Source organism: Balaenoptera acutorostrata, chromosome X (genome assembly GCF_949987535.1).
Source record: "Balaenoptera acutorostrata chromosome X, mBalAcu1.1, whole genome shotgun sequence".
In the NCBI taxonomy this organism is placed as follows: Eukaryota; Metazoa; Chordata; class Mammalia; order Artiodactyla; family Balaenopteridae; genus Balaenoptera; species Balaenoptera acutorostrata.
The window spans coordinates 59,225,106-59,240,424 of NC_080085.1; the positions used below are offsets into that span (position 1 = coordinate 59,225,106).

Here is a 15,319-nt window from a genome sequence, read left to right on the forward strand (position 1 = left end):
GCCAAGATGGCAGGAGCCATTGTTTCCTTCTCCATCTGGATGTTGCACAAGGTCTTCCGTCATGTCACGTGGTTGGTGAGATGTCGAGTAGACAGGAGGCGGAGGGGCTGACCTGGTGACTAAAAAGACCCTCGCTATCTCGAACTGGGGTGGGAGAAGTGTTATGGCTTGTGAGACACCTCTCAGATAGGGGTCCCGGGTGGAGAAGGCCGGAGGGGCACTCCAACCCCAGAGAGGAGGCCCGATGGCGATGGGGAGGCAGAGTAGTGGACCTAAATGACTTGAGGCTGGTGTAGGACAGAGAAGGGGGAGTTTCTGCTCAAGGTGGGGGCGTGGAACTTTCTAGTCGCCCCTGGGGGGCGGGGCTAGGTCGGCCCCTCCCTCCCTTCCTCGGCGCTGCCCGGCCGCGGGCTCAGTCCTGGGGCCTCCACCCGAGGCGCCGGAGCCGCCGCGGACTCATGGCCCAGGCGCAGGGCTGGGGACAGGCCTTGCGGCTCCCGAAGCTCCGGACGTGGACGCCGCGGGGTGTGAAGGACACCCGCTGGGACCCGCCGAGCTGGAAACCAGGTGATCAGAGCCGGGCGGACCCTGCGGGAGGTCGGGGCTCGGCTGCACTGAGCCCGGAGTCCCCGTGCTGCCACCCGCCGGCTCCGCACTCCCGGCCCCCTCGCCGCCTCGTCTGTTGTTCCAGTCCCGTTTTCATGGATTTCATCTGTCCGTTTGTCTAAACCCCGCCCCTGGCTGGCAGCCCCCTTTTTCAGACGTTCCACCCCCGCAGCCTGCTTGCTTCTAATTCTTAGCCAGCTCTCTCAGTCCCTGGGTGCAGCATCCTTTGATCCCTATGGTCTGACTGGCTTCGTCCCTACCCACCTCTCTCCCTGTGTGGGCATCCTCCTCTCAGAAAGAACAAAAACAGGCTGCTATGGTTATTAACACGTAGTAGGCAGTTTTAATAAACAGTATGTTCCTGGCCCCTTATTCCTCCAGCACTTTCTTTGTCGCTGCCTCTGGTGTGGCGCTTGCACCCTCCTCTATGTTTTCCTGTTCCACTATATGTCTGACCCTCGGTCTGTATTTTTACCTCTTCGTTCGAATATCTGTCCATCCTTCTAGCCCACGTTTTGTCTCCATGTCTTACTACCTAGCCGGTAGCTCCCTACACTCCCCGTCACCCCAAGGGCCCCTTCCTGCCCCACTTTGTCCCCTAGTTGTGTGACACAGCCCAGCCACCCTGGCAGCACATTTTTAGTCAGCTGGTAAAGCCTAAAAGCGCCATCCCAGGGCCTGTTAACACTCCAACAGGCCTCCAAGAGTGCCTGGCACTTTGTCTTTTTTAAAATGGAAAAAATATATGTTTCTTTGAGCACGGAAAAAAACCTTCCAGGCTCTGCCTGTTCCTTTTCCCTGGTAATTTCCCCCTTGCTCCCACTCAAAAGGCATATAGGGAATAGCAAACCAGGTTTAGATTTGTCATGGAACTTGAATGCATTGAAGGATGGGGGCTATGGAGATCCTCAGATCAGACCCTCTGATTGTATATATGTGGACACTGAAGCCCAGAGAGGGCAAGACTCTCAGTCCAGTCACACAGCATCTCTGTGGTAGAAGCAGGGTAGAAGCCAGAGTTGCAGTGTCCTGGCCCCTGATCCAGGAGCCTTGGTGAGAGTGGGACCCAGAAGCTGCTTTCCTGGTGTTTCTTGGGGATCAGTTGATCCAGAGACATCAGATATGCAACCTGGGAGCCTTGCTGTCCTCTCCTGTCTCCTTGTCCTCTGGGACCTAACCTGGCTGCCCACCTGCCTGGGTTGGGCATTCTCCATCTGGGGCTGCTATTGCCTCCCGCACTGGCATGGGAGTTCCAGGAAGGTAGGGACCCTTGTTGGGCCTATCTACCCTGTTCCCCACGCAAGCCCCTGTCAGTGCCTGGATGTCCATGTTGACTGACAGGTTGATGTGTATGCGTAGGGGAGCCCTGGTGCTGGCTCAGGGTCAGATCAGAACTTTTATTTGTGTGTGTGTGTGTGTGTGTGTGTGTGTGTAGGGCTATTGAGGAGGGGGAGAGCTGTGCTTGCCGAAGGGCCCACTGAGATGAGATAGGGACTCCAAGGCCAAGGAGAACCCACACCCTTTGCTGAGTGGCCCTCGAGCCACATCACACATCCCATGCCCTCTCTGATGTCATCCTGGGGCCTCTAAGGGCTATCCTTCAGGGGAAGGAGGCAGGGTGGTTGGGTGGCCAGGGGACAGGCACTGTCTGTCTGAATTGAGATTGCCAAGCCCCAGAGACCCACAATCACAGGGTTGGTCTGGGCCAGGCTGTGGGCAGGACCTGTAAAAGCTACTCTCCGCCCCCATCCTCCCCCTCACCCCAGCAGCCCTCCAACTTTGTGGGCTGCAGCATGAGGTCAGGCTGTGGTGGGCTGGTGGTGGAGCCTGTGGGTGGGAAGGAAGAGCCCCCTCTCTCCTCCTCCTTCATCTCCTCCTCACCCTCCCAGAGTTTGTCTTGGGAGCTGCTTCCTGGGAGGGACATGTGGAAGGGTCCCAGGCAAGGGGGCAGGATCCTGAGCTCTGTTCAGGGGCTCTGGGTGTCTACTGCTGCAGGGTGAGCTGAGGACAGCACTGGAGGCAGAGGACGGGTCTCCAGCCATCTGGACCAGCTTGGCCTCGGCCCCCTCGCTTTCTCTGCATTTCACCTCAGCCCTACCCCTTCCTTTGTTGCACTTTCTTCTGCTCTTTCTCACCTGGCTGCCTGCTAACCCCCATCCTCAGAGGACCCTCACACCCCACCACCCCTTCCTTTGCAGAAGCCCCATGCATGTAGGGCTTCTGGGAGCCCCACCCCTTGGGGACACACAGAGAAGCTCACAGGAGCAGAGAATAATCTGGAAAGAAGGGACCATAGAAACCAGGACCCAGCCCTGTTTTTCCAGATGAGGAAACTGAGCCTAGACAGGAAGGAGCAAGTTGAGGGCTGAAACTAGATCAGGCAGAGGGAGCTGTTGGGGAGGTTAGAGGGACTTTCCTCTGACCTCAGCTGCTTGTATGTGTGCATGGGAAGGGTGCGGGGCAAGGTGAGGGGCTCGAGCTGGAAGTGGGCTTGCCTTTGCTCATTTCCCTTCAGCATACCGTGACCTTCCTCTGAAGGACAGGAATGGCGTGGGGTGTGGGGGCTGGGGGTGGACATCCTGCTCCGGGTGTCTGTGCCCAGTGTGACCCCACCTATTTCGTTTGGCCCAAGGCAGGCCGACTTCCCCCAGGGAACGGGGTGGGGGGTGGGGAGAGTGCTGTGGGGTGGTGCACCATCTGCTTGCAGCAGAAAACCTCTAGCTCCTTTGAGGTAGGCCAGTAAAGCCAGGCAGGGGTCCTATCCTGGGTGTGAAAGGGGCCCATCGCTGGGTCTGTTGTGTGGATGCTGCAGGATGCCATCAAGCTGACACTATATCTGGTGTTTGTTAGGAACAGGGAGACAGGCTCTTGGATGTCTGAGGAAGAGCCGGGGACAGGGACTGAGTAGGCCTGGGTTTTCTGCCTCCAGCTGCCTAGTCCAAATGTCTGGAGGCAGTCATGAGCTGCCCCAACACTCCTCTTGATGGCTGCAGAAGGCAGGCGGGAGGGAATGAGTGCCTCTGTGTCCTAGCTCAAGGAGGGAGAGCCCAGAAAGGGCAAAAGTGACCCTTGAAACTCCCCTGGCCTGTGCCTGGCTTGGCCAGTGCTCCAGCTCCCCTCACAGCCAGCCCAGGGCTCCCAGCCCAGCACAGAGCTCCCCGCTGCGGAGTGCTCTGGGGTGTGGGGTGAGCACAGCCACGGCAGTCCCCTGGGTTGTGAGCTGACAGGGGGTCTTTGTGCTCCTCCCAGGGCATAGCTCTCTGTCCCCCACCCCCACTTGGCAGTGCTCAGTGAGGTGTCTGTGTGCCCCTCACCTTTGCAAGCCCCTCCCACCACTACATTTTCCCCTCCCCACATCTGGCCCTACTCCAGCTGCCCCCTTAGTGCACACCCCCCTGACGTGGCCACAGCTCCTCAGGAATTTATTTTTTTTTACAACCTGTCACAATCCCACGTTGTGGCAGCCTGATCAATAGCCCCTTTTCATGAGGCTGGGTGGGGGCCCTAAACCACCAGGGAGCGGTCCTTTACCCTCCCAGGCCTGATGGGTGGGCTTTCCATGAGGCCTGCAGGAATATGTGTGCAAGTGTGAGTGCGTGTGTCAGGGCACCCATGGTCTTGTGCTGGGCAGGGCTGGTCTGAGTGTAATTGATTTTCCCCTCGCAGCTCCTACTCCTCTTTTTTTCTTCCCAACTGAGTTCCCTGGAATTATTTGCTGCTGCTCCTTTAGCCGCATGGAAAAGAGTAGTGGAAGAGTCTGTTGGGTTCCTACCTGATGTTACCCTGGGCCATTCTGGAGTGGGGCTATGGGTCTACCTGCAACAGCCTGAGGAATCCCCATCCTGGGCAGGGAGGGGTGTAGGGACTGTTGTAAGTCCTCAGATGGGTGCTTATTGGGATGCAAGTGTCTCAGAATGAGGCTCAGGGTAAGGGCATACAGAGTTTCTCTGTGCCACTGCCTAGAAGGAAAGAGCTGATTGGCCCTGGCAAAAAGCTTAGCTCTGCAACACCTTCAGTGCCATCCTGTCACCTGTCACCCTTTACAGTACAGCCTCACATCCATTGTCTCAACTTTGCCCACTAGGGATTGTACTCTCCCCTCATTTTACAGATGAAGAAACTGATGGTTGGAGTGGCACAATGACTTTCCCTGGGTGACACAGCCAGAAAGCTGTAGAACTGGGACTAGCACCCAACTCTCCTACTTCCTGATCCAGGGCTCACTCTACCATTGCTCAGTGCCTCTGTCACCATATCTAACACTTAGAAGCACTGTCTAGGTGCCAGCCAATGTTCTAAGTGTCACTTAGTCCAGTGGATCTGCTTAGCAGCAGAATAAGGTCAGGACTATGATTATCGTCCACACTTTACAGATGAGGAGACTGAGGCACAGAAAGTTGGAAAGTAATTTGCCCAAGGTCACACAGCTAGTAAGTAGCAGAGTTGCACTTTGTACCCAGGTTGTCTGCCTCCAGAATCCATTGTACTGCCTTTTGTGTGACACAGTTGGGCTGTGGTAGTGGTAGAATGAGGGAAGCCCCGTGCCTCAGGCATAGAAACACACGCATTCACCCTGAGGCTTTTTCACCTGCCCTCAGCCTACCCCCATGAAGACTCTACATTTCTCTGCCTGATGGTTGAGCTGACATCCAGGGCAGCAGCAGCACTATAGGACACACAGGAAATAGGGGGGTTTATGGAAAAAGGGATGGCAAAGACCTGGAGGCTCCAGTTATCTCTAGAGTCATTCAAGATGCAGCCCAGAAAGGAACCTGTGAAAAGGTACTATGTTCTCATCTTCCAGGCACCATTACCGAATATCTGTTCTATGCAAGACTCTGGCTTAGGTTGGGGGTGGGGGGCTTGGAGAACAAGGGCTGCTGGTGGTTGAAGGAGATGAACTATCTTTGTTTTTCTGATGAGGCTGAGCTCTCCTTGCTTTTCTGAAGCTCATGGGATACGGGAAAGATCAAAAAACACGCAGAGAAATAGCCTAGACATTGCTTGGGCCATTTCAGAATGTCACAATGTGCATGGCAAATATTAGGATTGTAGCTTTCGCTGACTATTGTGTTCACTCATTACCAGATGTTTTTATTGAGTGCCTAGTCTATGCCAGGCACTGTGAAGCTCTTGTTCTCATTATTTATAGCAATTGCTCCTTTTGTAGTTTTTGTACTCTTTGTAGTTTTTGTACTTCCTGTAGTTTTCCCTTTTGCAGTTTTCAGGTTTGATTGCCTTTTTTTTTTTTTAAAGAATTGGGTATCTCAGAACCCATCATATCTGATTCAGTTAAATGTATATACCAAAAAGGTAAATTGGGTTTTTTGCTCATCATTTGTTTGATCCTATTTATTCATGGTTGTCCCTTGAGTATCTTTTAACATTCATTCACCCATTAGCAAACATTATTGAGAAGCTACTGTAGGCACTGTGCTTGGTGTCATGCGTGGATGGAATCCGCTCTGACATGGTTTCCTGCCCTTAGGGAAGCTCTAGGATCATTGCAGGACCCACACTCTTATATTCTTCTAGCCTTTTCCAGAAGCAAGATAAGTTTGGCTCCAACTCAGAGCCTTAGGGATACTTACAAATATAGCAACCCAGTCTCAGGAAGGTCATCTTGAGTGACCCATCATAAAGGTTTCTTCCCACCCATCATAAAGGTTTCTGACTTTGGGTAGGATTTTGTTTCCAGGAGTGAGTTCTGGCATACAGGCCTCATCCACATCCAAGACCCAAGGGGACATGGCTCATCTTGAGCAAAGTGCCAGCTGTGTGCGGTTATGCCATTGAGAGGAAAAGAGGAGTACACACTGGAGGTACCCTTGCTTCACCATTTCTCCTCTGATTCTCATCAGGGCTGGCAGGGAAGGAAGGTGGAAGAATTCCAATTTGGCCAAGTGTACTGAAGGCCAGGCAAGAGGGGTCACCTGGGGCTAGGTCTGGCTCTGCCATTGCCTCGGACGACCTTAAGAAAGTTTCAGTCCTAAGAAACATTAATTTTTGCTCTCCTCAGTGTTGGGTACTCTAGGCAACAAGTTGGATGCAGTCCCTGCTTTCTAGGAATCTCAGCTTCATTTCTCCCATCTGTTAGGTATGAAATCTCCCATCTATTAGAAAACCGGTGTGCAGGTATTGTTACTGCCATGGATTTGCTGGGAAAACTTGAGTGAGTCATCTCTTCTTAGTTTCTGCATTTGTAAATGTGGAGGATGGTGATTGAGTGGCATGGGGTCTTGGATATTTCCATCCCTGGCTAATAGGAGTCCCCAAGTCAACAATGAAATCAAAGTGTGAACTTGTGTTGGACCCTTGTGAGGAAAGGCAAGAGAGAAATCAAATCTTAACACTCGGTTTCTTACTGAATTTAAACAGGCTTTCTGGTGGTACTTGCTGTCACAACTCTTGGGAGCCCTCTACTACTATGATTAATGCAAATGCCCCAAGTTTTCCGTGCATTTCTCCGCAGAGGTAGAGTTTGGACACGGGGCAGAGTGGGGGAGTTGCAGAATGCTGAGGCCTGAACAAGGTGGGAATGGCAACTTCCTTCTCAAATATCTAATGTTCTCTTGGTTGCCCCAACTAATCGGAGATCTCACCAAAGTTGTGTCTTCTGAACTCCCTGTAAATTATCCTCAGCAAGCCACTGAACCTTCCCGTGCACATGACGTAAGTATTTAAATCCCCCCCCTCCGCCCACGGTGCCAGTCACTTACAGAGCTCAATAGATATTAGTCTGCGTGCCCGGTCACCCCATTCCTTCACCCTTAATTGCTGGCCCTGGGCTTGTGCCTTGTCCCAGCCCCCCCGCATTGGTGTGACCGGAGGAAGTGGCAGCAGCGCGGGGATTGGAAGAACTCGAAGGCAAAGCCCCGCCCACCACAATTTGGGCCGCTCTCTGGGGAGTTCGGTGGGCCGGACTGCGCCCTCATTGGTCGAAGGTCCTGTAGGTGGGCGGGGCGTCCCCGCCACCCGACTCGCCGCTGCTCCCTCCCCACCTGCGCAGAGAGTGGCCGCGGGTTGACAACAGCTAAGCAGCCGCGGCAGCTGCTCCTCTGGCTGGCACCGTTACCCACGCCCAACCCCAGGCTCCGCGCGTGCCTCCCGCCCGCTGGCAGCTGCGTCGGGGTCTCGAACCCAAAGCGACGGACGCGGCCTCCAGGTGGGAGTTGGGGCGACGGCCGGGGGAGGTCGGGGCCGGCGGGGGTCCGGGGCTCCCTCGCCTCTCCGGCGCGCTCCAGCCCCCGCTCTTAGCGGTTCGGCTGCGCGGCGTCCACGGGAGACGCGGAGGGAGCGAGCCGAGACATTTGCGTCCCCAGGATTAGAGGCCGGTGTAGCCGAAATTGGGGGACCCCCGGAGCCCGCCAGCCGCGCTTCTCCCTAGGAAGCCTCGGGAGTGGGGTGGTGGAAGGCGGCTGTCCGCCCATTACCCCCGGGCCTGACTGGAGCCCGGAGCTGTAGCTCAGGGGCTTCGGAGACGGGCTGGAACTGGGCGGGGTGGCGGGGCTTGGGCTTTGCGGTCGGGTCACGCCGCTTTTCCTCTCCTCTCCTCCTTCCTTTGCTTTGAGCGCATTTCCAGGAAGCCCCTGGTTGGGCAGCATGGGCTTTCCCCTCGGCCACTGCCTTCCTTCTGAGAAACGCCCGGACTTTCCTGGTATTGAGGTGGCAGCGGGGATCAAGCGAAAACCTTTGGATAAGTCGTTTCTTCCAGGGCTCAGTTTCCCCATGAAGTCCAAAATGGGTTTAGATTAGAGAACCTCTGAGCAAAGGCCTTTTAGTGGAAGTTTTTGGGATTTCCCAATTAGATAGTCTGAGGTTCTCTCCTCCATTTCTCTTCTCCCAAACTCTTTAAAGTACTGAGTTACGATTCAGGGAACCAAGGCTTAGCCACTAATTCATGTGACCTTAGGCGAGTCATGCTACTTCTGTGGGCCACAGAGTTTTCAACTGCACCTTGGGTGGTGGGCTGGATTTCGGTATCTAAAGGGCCAGTCTCTTCCACCCTGACATCTGGTGACTTGTCCAGGCTCTTAAACTGGCAGGTAAAGGGTTGTTTCTGAGATGCTTGGGGCGACAGGAGCTATGCAGATGGAGAGCCTTGTGGTGATTATGCAGCTAAGCCAGCTGGAAAACTAGTGGTGGTGGGGAGGGCAAGCAGGACAGCAGCCAGACTGGTGGGGAGTGGTGGGGCCAACGCAGAGCCCTGGGCCCCAGAGGTTGGGCTGGAGGGCCCTGGCTTGTCTCCATCTCACTCAGAGCACCCATGTCTGCCGACCCCGAAGGAGACGGTGATGAATCACACCCAGGGCTATTTTCAAACCCTGACTCCTGCTGTGGACCTGTTCCCGCCCCCACTCTAGGGGTTGATGTCCCCACCCACCGTCTGTCTTACTGCTCTCTGAATTTTCCCTTCACTTTCATCCTCCTGGAATAGAAGAGAGACAGTTCTTGTGGGGGGAATGAGAAGGCAGGCAGCCCAAGGGCGTAGAGAAGGTGGTGACTGCAGGTGGTTTCTGAGTGGTTGATGGAGTGAACGGAAAGAATGTGATGGGAATGATGGTTTTAGGGGTGGAAGATTCTTTCACCCTAAAGCTACAGCTACCATATCGCTGGACATTCTGGGCTGGTCCTCATTTCCAGGATTTGGCCTTTGTCCAACTATTTTCTGGATTTGGGATTTGGAATTTCTACTCCCTGGACCTCTGTAGTTAGAAAACACCACATGGATAGAGTCTGGTTTCCCCTATTTGCTTGCCTTTTCTCCACTCCGTAAGCAATTCTTGGAGCAGTATGCTAAACCTCTCTGTGCATCTGCAGCTCCTCTCCCTGATCTGGAGGGGAGAGGGAGATGATATCTGGAGGTGTTTAGGACAAGAAGAGAGGCTGAAGTTGCACTAAAGGGCTGTGTACCCTGTGTGAGTCCTGGGCGGGGGGGGGGGGCGGGTGGCATGAGTCTTGCGGGGAAGACAGAAGACAACACTTCCTGAGTTTGAACAGAGGAGTGAAGGAAGTGGCACAGAGAAGTCCAAACTTTGACACTCTCTGTCTTCTTGAGGTTTAAAAATTCCATTCTTAGGGCTATAGATTGGAGAGGAGGGAGCAGAGGACCCCTGGATCCGGGTATAGGGATAACAGCAGCAACACAAAAGCAAGAAAGTCCCGAAGGGAGGAGAGGATCGAGTCTCTAATGGGGCTGCTGTGGCAGCGGTCAGTGCTTTTCTGCCCGGAGACTCCTGGAGCTCCCTGTTCCAGCCTTGGAAAGTTCAGGTTCAACAGATGACAGGTTTAACAAAGGCAGGCTGTGCCTCCACCTTCTTGGGGAAGGTGAGGCGTGGGGTCTCTCACTGGAAGAAGGAGTTGCCTCTGGCTTGAATAGGATAAGGAGAACTTTTTTCTTGGACTCCCAGTTTGGGTAAGATTGAGTGTCATGGCCCTGGGCCTTTGGGAGGCTGTTATCAGATAAAGTAAAGATAGGGGATCTGAAAGATGCAAGGGCTCTAGGATGGGATGTGTGAACTCCCCCACCCTACAACCCTAAACAGAGGAGTTGAGCACAGGGCTGGAAACACAGTTGTTGGTGTCAAGTGTTTATTACGGCTTTATTCATCTGTGACCCGGGGCCTTGGTTTATGTGTGTATATTAAGGGGGAGCGGGTCCTAGTAAATTTGAATCAGTGGACAGGAGGCACCAGTCTGGGCCCTTGTCACCAGTCTGAAGTGCTGTGTTTGTGTGTTGAGTCTCCTCTTGCCCAGCCTTCCACCTTGGGAACTTGCATGCCCACTGTTGCTGTCCCTATTTACCCGCGACCTCTCAGGGACTGCAGAACTGGAGGTTAAGTTCCTCAGGAGTCCAGCATGTTGCGGGGCCAAGAACTGGGGACTGGGAGCAGGACTCGTGGAGGTTTAAATCCAGGCTCTGCTGCACCACTCAATCTCTCAGTCTCTTGGTTTTTCCCCGCTTTTTCCACTTTACTGGATTAAACAAGAGGATCCATGGCTAAGTGCTTGGTGAACTACCAAGTGCTATATAAATTATTAGCCATTAAATTCTTGGTACTAGGTCTTGTGGAGGACACAAAGTGTAACCTCCACCTTCAGGGAACCTACCATCTAGTAGATGGGGGTGAGTGGCATGAATGATACACGACACACTAAGTCTTTACCTCGGTGAGGGCTTTAAAAAATTATTATGAAGAATTTCGAACATACATAAAAGTAGAGATGATTAATGTAATAAGGTCCCATGTGCTCGTCACCCAACTTCAACAGCCGTTAGCCCATGGCCAATCCTTCCCTGTATATGCCTCCATCTACTTCATTCTCTTTCTTGTTATTTTGACATGAATCCCAGACACCTTTTGATTTATCTTTAAATAGTCATATATATATATATATATATATATATGAGTGATAGGGACTTAAATGATAGACACTGCACCACTATCACACTTTAAAACAGTCCCTTAATATCATCAAATATCCTAGCAGTGTTCATATTTCCAATTGTTGAGGAGGATATTTTGCCCTGGGAGGCCTGACCAGGGAGCAGTGGCTTTTGACTGAGGGGAAGGTGACTGACAGAGGCAGTGACATTTGAGCTGAACCTTGAAAGAGAGGCCCAGGAAAGGTCTGAGCTGGAGGGATTATGGAGCCCTAGCCCCTTGTTTTACAGTGCCTGCTGCCATCTCTGAAGCTCTGGCTCTGGGGCTCGGGCTCCCAAGGCTGACTTGTGGAGGCTTCTTGTGGAAAGTACATGCGTGCCTTGGTTCTCTAGTGGTAAATGAGAGTTCTGACTCGCTTGCTGGCCTCCCCAGTTCCAGGGCCACCCAGGATCTTGAGGTCGGCAGGCCTGGGAGAATTCCTGGGAGGCTGCTTGCCTCCTGGCCCCTCCCCTGCCCCTGGCCCCTGAGGCCAGTTCCATTTCAGAGCAAAACAGGATGCATTCAGGATGAGCGTCTTTCCCAGCTTGTCATCTAATCACCATGACCCAGCTTGGAGCTTCCTCTCTCATTCATGATAAAAACCCTCACTGTCTCGCTTTTCCCTCCCACTCCAGTAAGGGTGTGCTGACTTCCTCCATATCCGGGCCAGCCCTCCTCCACCCCTGTGTGGAGCTGAGAGAGAGCTTCCCTCATCCAGGCCTCGCTGCCCCAGAGCCTCCTGCTCTTGGGCTGTCCTTGGGAAAGGAGTGGCTCCTTTCCAACAAGCCTGGGGTCCTGCCACTGCTTGGTTAATGATTGAGCCACATAATAACCACTTTGGAAAGTCACCTCTAGGGATGGCCATTAACTAACTCTTTGTCCACCCCAGGCCTTAAAGGGACCCCATTTCTGAGCCCTTACCTTCCCCCAAGGGGACATTAACGAACATTCAGTCATGGGAACTTCTGGGGCCAATTAAACTTCTGCTCCTCTGTTTTCCCTTGGGCAAACAGAAGTAGTCATTCACATTGCTTGAAGGACACATATGCAACTTGGGTGGTATTATAGAGAGGGGCAGGGAGTTGAGTTAATAGGGATTCAGATGGACAGTGGGATAGGAGGTTTTTGGGTTTTTTTAGGCATCAGAGTCAAAAGGGGGTTGGGGTGTTTCCAGGAGCAGCTGACTCCCTGATTCAATCTGAAAGTCTAAAAGAGCAAGAAATGCCCACCCAAAGGGTTTGCCATTACTGGGGGTGGGGTGGAGCTGTGTGTTTTTGTTTTCAGTCCGCTGTAGGTCCCTTCACACCAGGCTGGGACATGAGGCCTGAGACCTCCATAGTGGAGGAGGAGACCTTCCTCAGAGAACCTGTATCTTGACAAGCAGTGGGAGTTGGGAAGGGTCAAGCTAGGACCCAGGTCCAATTTAGAAAGCTCTAGACCACAAGAAGCTTTCTGCAGTTTCAGTGAGACGAGAAGGAACCAACATTTAGTGAACCCTGTGGGCCTATGTTAGGGTCAGGAAACCTGGCTTTTGGTTGTGTCTCTCTATAGCTACCTCTCCATGAGTGACTTCAGAGAAGACATTTGCTTTCTCTGGGCCTAGATCTTTAAAATGCAGGGCCCATGGCATGGACTCAGTGGTCTCCCAGGCTTCCTTTTAGCCATGAGAGTATGTGTTTCCAGTCAAGAGCATTTTCTTATCCACAAGGCAAAGGTGAGCTGGCTTCAAATTCTGCCAGGGCCAATCACTAAATACTCTTAGCCGGCTGGTCAGTTAGGGCTGGCCGGGCCTTGAACTGCCAGAGCTTGGGTTTTCCTTGAGCGTGGGCTTTTGTACAGTTTGCTCTCTCGCCCCTCCTCATGTTTCCATCTGTCTCAGGTGGCCACCCTCTGACCCATTCAGCCACAAGTTAATGAGTGACCTGCTCCCCCTGGGTAGTACCAGCCCAAGGTGCTCCTGAGATCCCAGGTCTCTGTGGGAATCAGCCGAGGGCCTAGCCAGCTCCAGTCACCTTTATGCTTCTCCCACAGTACACCAGAGGTAGGAAGCAGGCAGAGCTGGGGGAAGAAGAACCTTTAGAGGGCAGTGGGTCTGACTCTCTTTCTGAAGCTCGGGTCTTCCCCCTCCAAGTACTTGTGCAGCTCCTGTCACCCATCTTCAATAACTGGGAGTGCAATGTTTCAAGGCAGTTGCTTACATCCATGTAATCTCCAAAAGTTTTTTCTGATGTTGAGCTGATCTCTGTCTCCCTATGTCTTTTACCCCTGAGTCCCAGCTCTGCCCCCTGGGACCACTTAGACCCTATCTGTTCTCTCTGATCTGTAGATGTCTGAGGACAGAGCCCAAGTCCCCCTGTGTTTTCCCTAGGCCAAACAGCCTCAGCTTCTCCAAGTGCCCCTCAGGGGACCTGGGACCAGTCCCCTTCCCAGCCTCATTACTGTCCTTTGCACATGCTACCCTTTGTGCCTCTGGGGCACGAAATGGGGCTCTGGAAGTCCCTCACTCTCGTCTGTTTTTCTGTAGCCTGAACTTTTCCAGAAGACTTCTCCATTACCTTTTCCTGGTTGACTCCAGAATCTCAGGTAGATTCTGAACCCCAGGAGTCCTGGGTGCAGACACCTCGTACGGTTCTCTCTGATTTGTTTGTCATTCCGGTCCAGCCAGCTCCCATGACTGTGGTGCCCTGGGAGGGTAGGGCCTTCTCCTCAGTGCTCCCACAGCAGAGGGCAAGCCTGAGGGGAGGAGGTGCTCACTGGGATGGGCCGACTGCATGGTACTGTGTGGGGGCTGCCCGTATAGCCCGCTTTCCTGTGACTTGCTTTTGCCTCTTGAGCTGGTCGGGGGGTGGAGGAAGGGGATATTTTAAGGAGCATCGAAACTGGAAATGAGTCCGAGCCATGCCCACAGTGGGGCCTAGAAGGGTGAATCAGACGGGGAGAAACACCAACTCAGCCACGCCTCTAGCAGTTGATGACGATGACATTGACACGTCCTCCCATTTCTTTAAAGTTTCCAAGGCACTTTCACTTCCACGATCCCATTCTGTTCTCAGAGCAGCCCAGTCAGATAGACAGTGTGAGCCCCCTGGTGTGATCCTGGCTGATCCCCACCTGAGGCCCAGAGAGAGGAAGGGCACAGTCTCCAGGGAGGGAGGATTTGGAACCCAGGTCTCTGACGCTCAGCCCTCCCTGTTTCCCCCAAACCACACTCGGCAGCCAGGGCAGCTGGGGCTGACTTGGCAGCTTCCCCACCACAGAGGAACCTCTGCCCAAGCTGCAACTCTGTTCCCATGGTAGAGGGAGTGACCTCCAGGGGAGGTGCCTGAGGATTTCCTGTCCTTTATCTGGGCTGGCCAAAGGCAGGCCTGTCTGAGGTGTGAGATAGGCACTTGCAGCCACCTTTTCTGCTCCAGGCTGAAGTCAAGTCAGGAGGGACAGGGGCAGCAAGTTTGGGAAGCACCTTGCCCCAAACATCTGGTCTGAGCCGCCCTCACCTGAGTAGGGCCTTCTAAATGGGAACAACAGAGAGGGGCATGTGGGAAAGTGGCCAGAGTGGAGCCGAAGCAAAACACCCCCCGAACTGTACACACGGTGCCTGGGGAAGGAGAGTGTCATGGTGAAGAGTGGGGACTCTGGTATAATGCAGCGCTGGGTGACTTTGGGCAAATTACGTAATCTCTGTGAGCCTCCATTTTGTCAGCTATAAAATGGAGATATGTACTTACCTCATGGGTTGCTGAATATTAAATCCAATAATATAAACAGTACTCTCACTGTTATTGTTGTTTAGTAGTACTTTCTGCCACCTTGTCACTTTGCTGTTTCTCACTGACCTGGGGACATGCTGTGTGCAGACCTGCCACGTCCTGGGCATAGGTCTGGACTTTTCTGTCACTTCAGATTCCACCTCCTCCTGAAAAGCTCTTCCTGGCCATGCCCGCCTACAGGGTTCCCTTCCTCTGGCCTCCTTAGTGGCATTTATGACACTGCAAGAGGCTGTAGTAATGATGATAACACCAAGAATAATAGTGAACTCTTCTCAATTTTTGGCACATTTGAATTTACTTAGCTCCCATGACAATTCAGCAAAGTAGGTACTGCTGTCGTCACCCCCATTTTATGTATGAAGAAACCGAGGCAAGGAGAGGTTAAAAGAAGAACTTCCTCAAGGTCACTCCAGTGGCTCGGGAATGATGGAGCTGGGATCAGGACACAGGCAGTCTGAGTCAACCACCCACACCCTTAGTGACTGTGTCATGCTTCCCCCTTCCCTTTCCCAGATGCCTGGC

The 15,319-nt window shown here is 53.2% G+C and overlaps 1 protein-coding gene across 6 annotated transcripts in view; it reads left to right on the forward strand.

Moving 5' to 3' along the window:
* Window positions 1-15,319, forward strand: part of STARD8 (StAR related lipid transfer domain containing 8) — a 70,687-nt gene that overhangs the window by 31,129 nt on the left and 24,239 nt on the right. For 2 of the 6 annotated variants that reach the window (XM_007183521.2, XM_007183522.2), the window contains exon 1: window positions 7,629-7,771. The exons of 2 other annotated variants lie outside the window; for them this stretch is intronic. The gene's annotated coding sequence lies outside the window, so the exon portion shown is untranslated. Of the gene's footprint in view, window positions 1-547; window positions 568-7,628; window positions 7,772-15,319 lie in introns of those variants that run through there. 2 more of the 6 variants (XM_007183524.2, XM_007183519.2) reach the window with 2 other exon arrangements.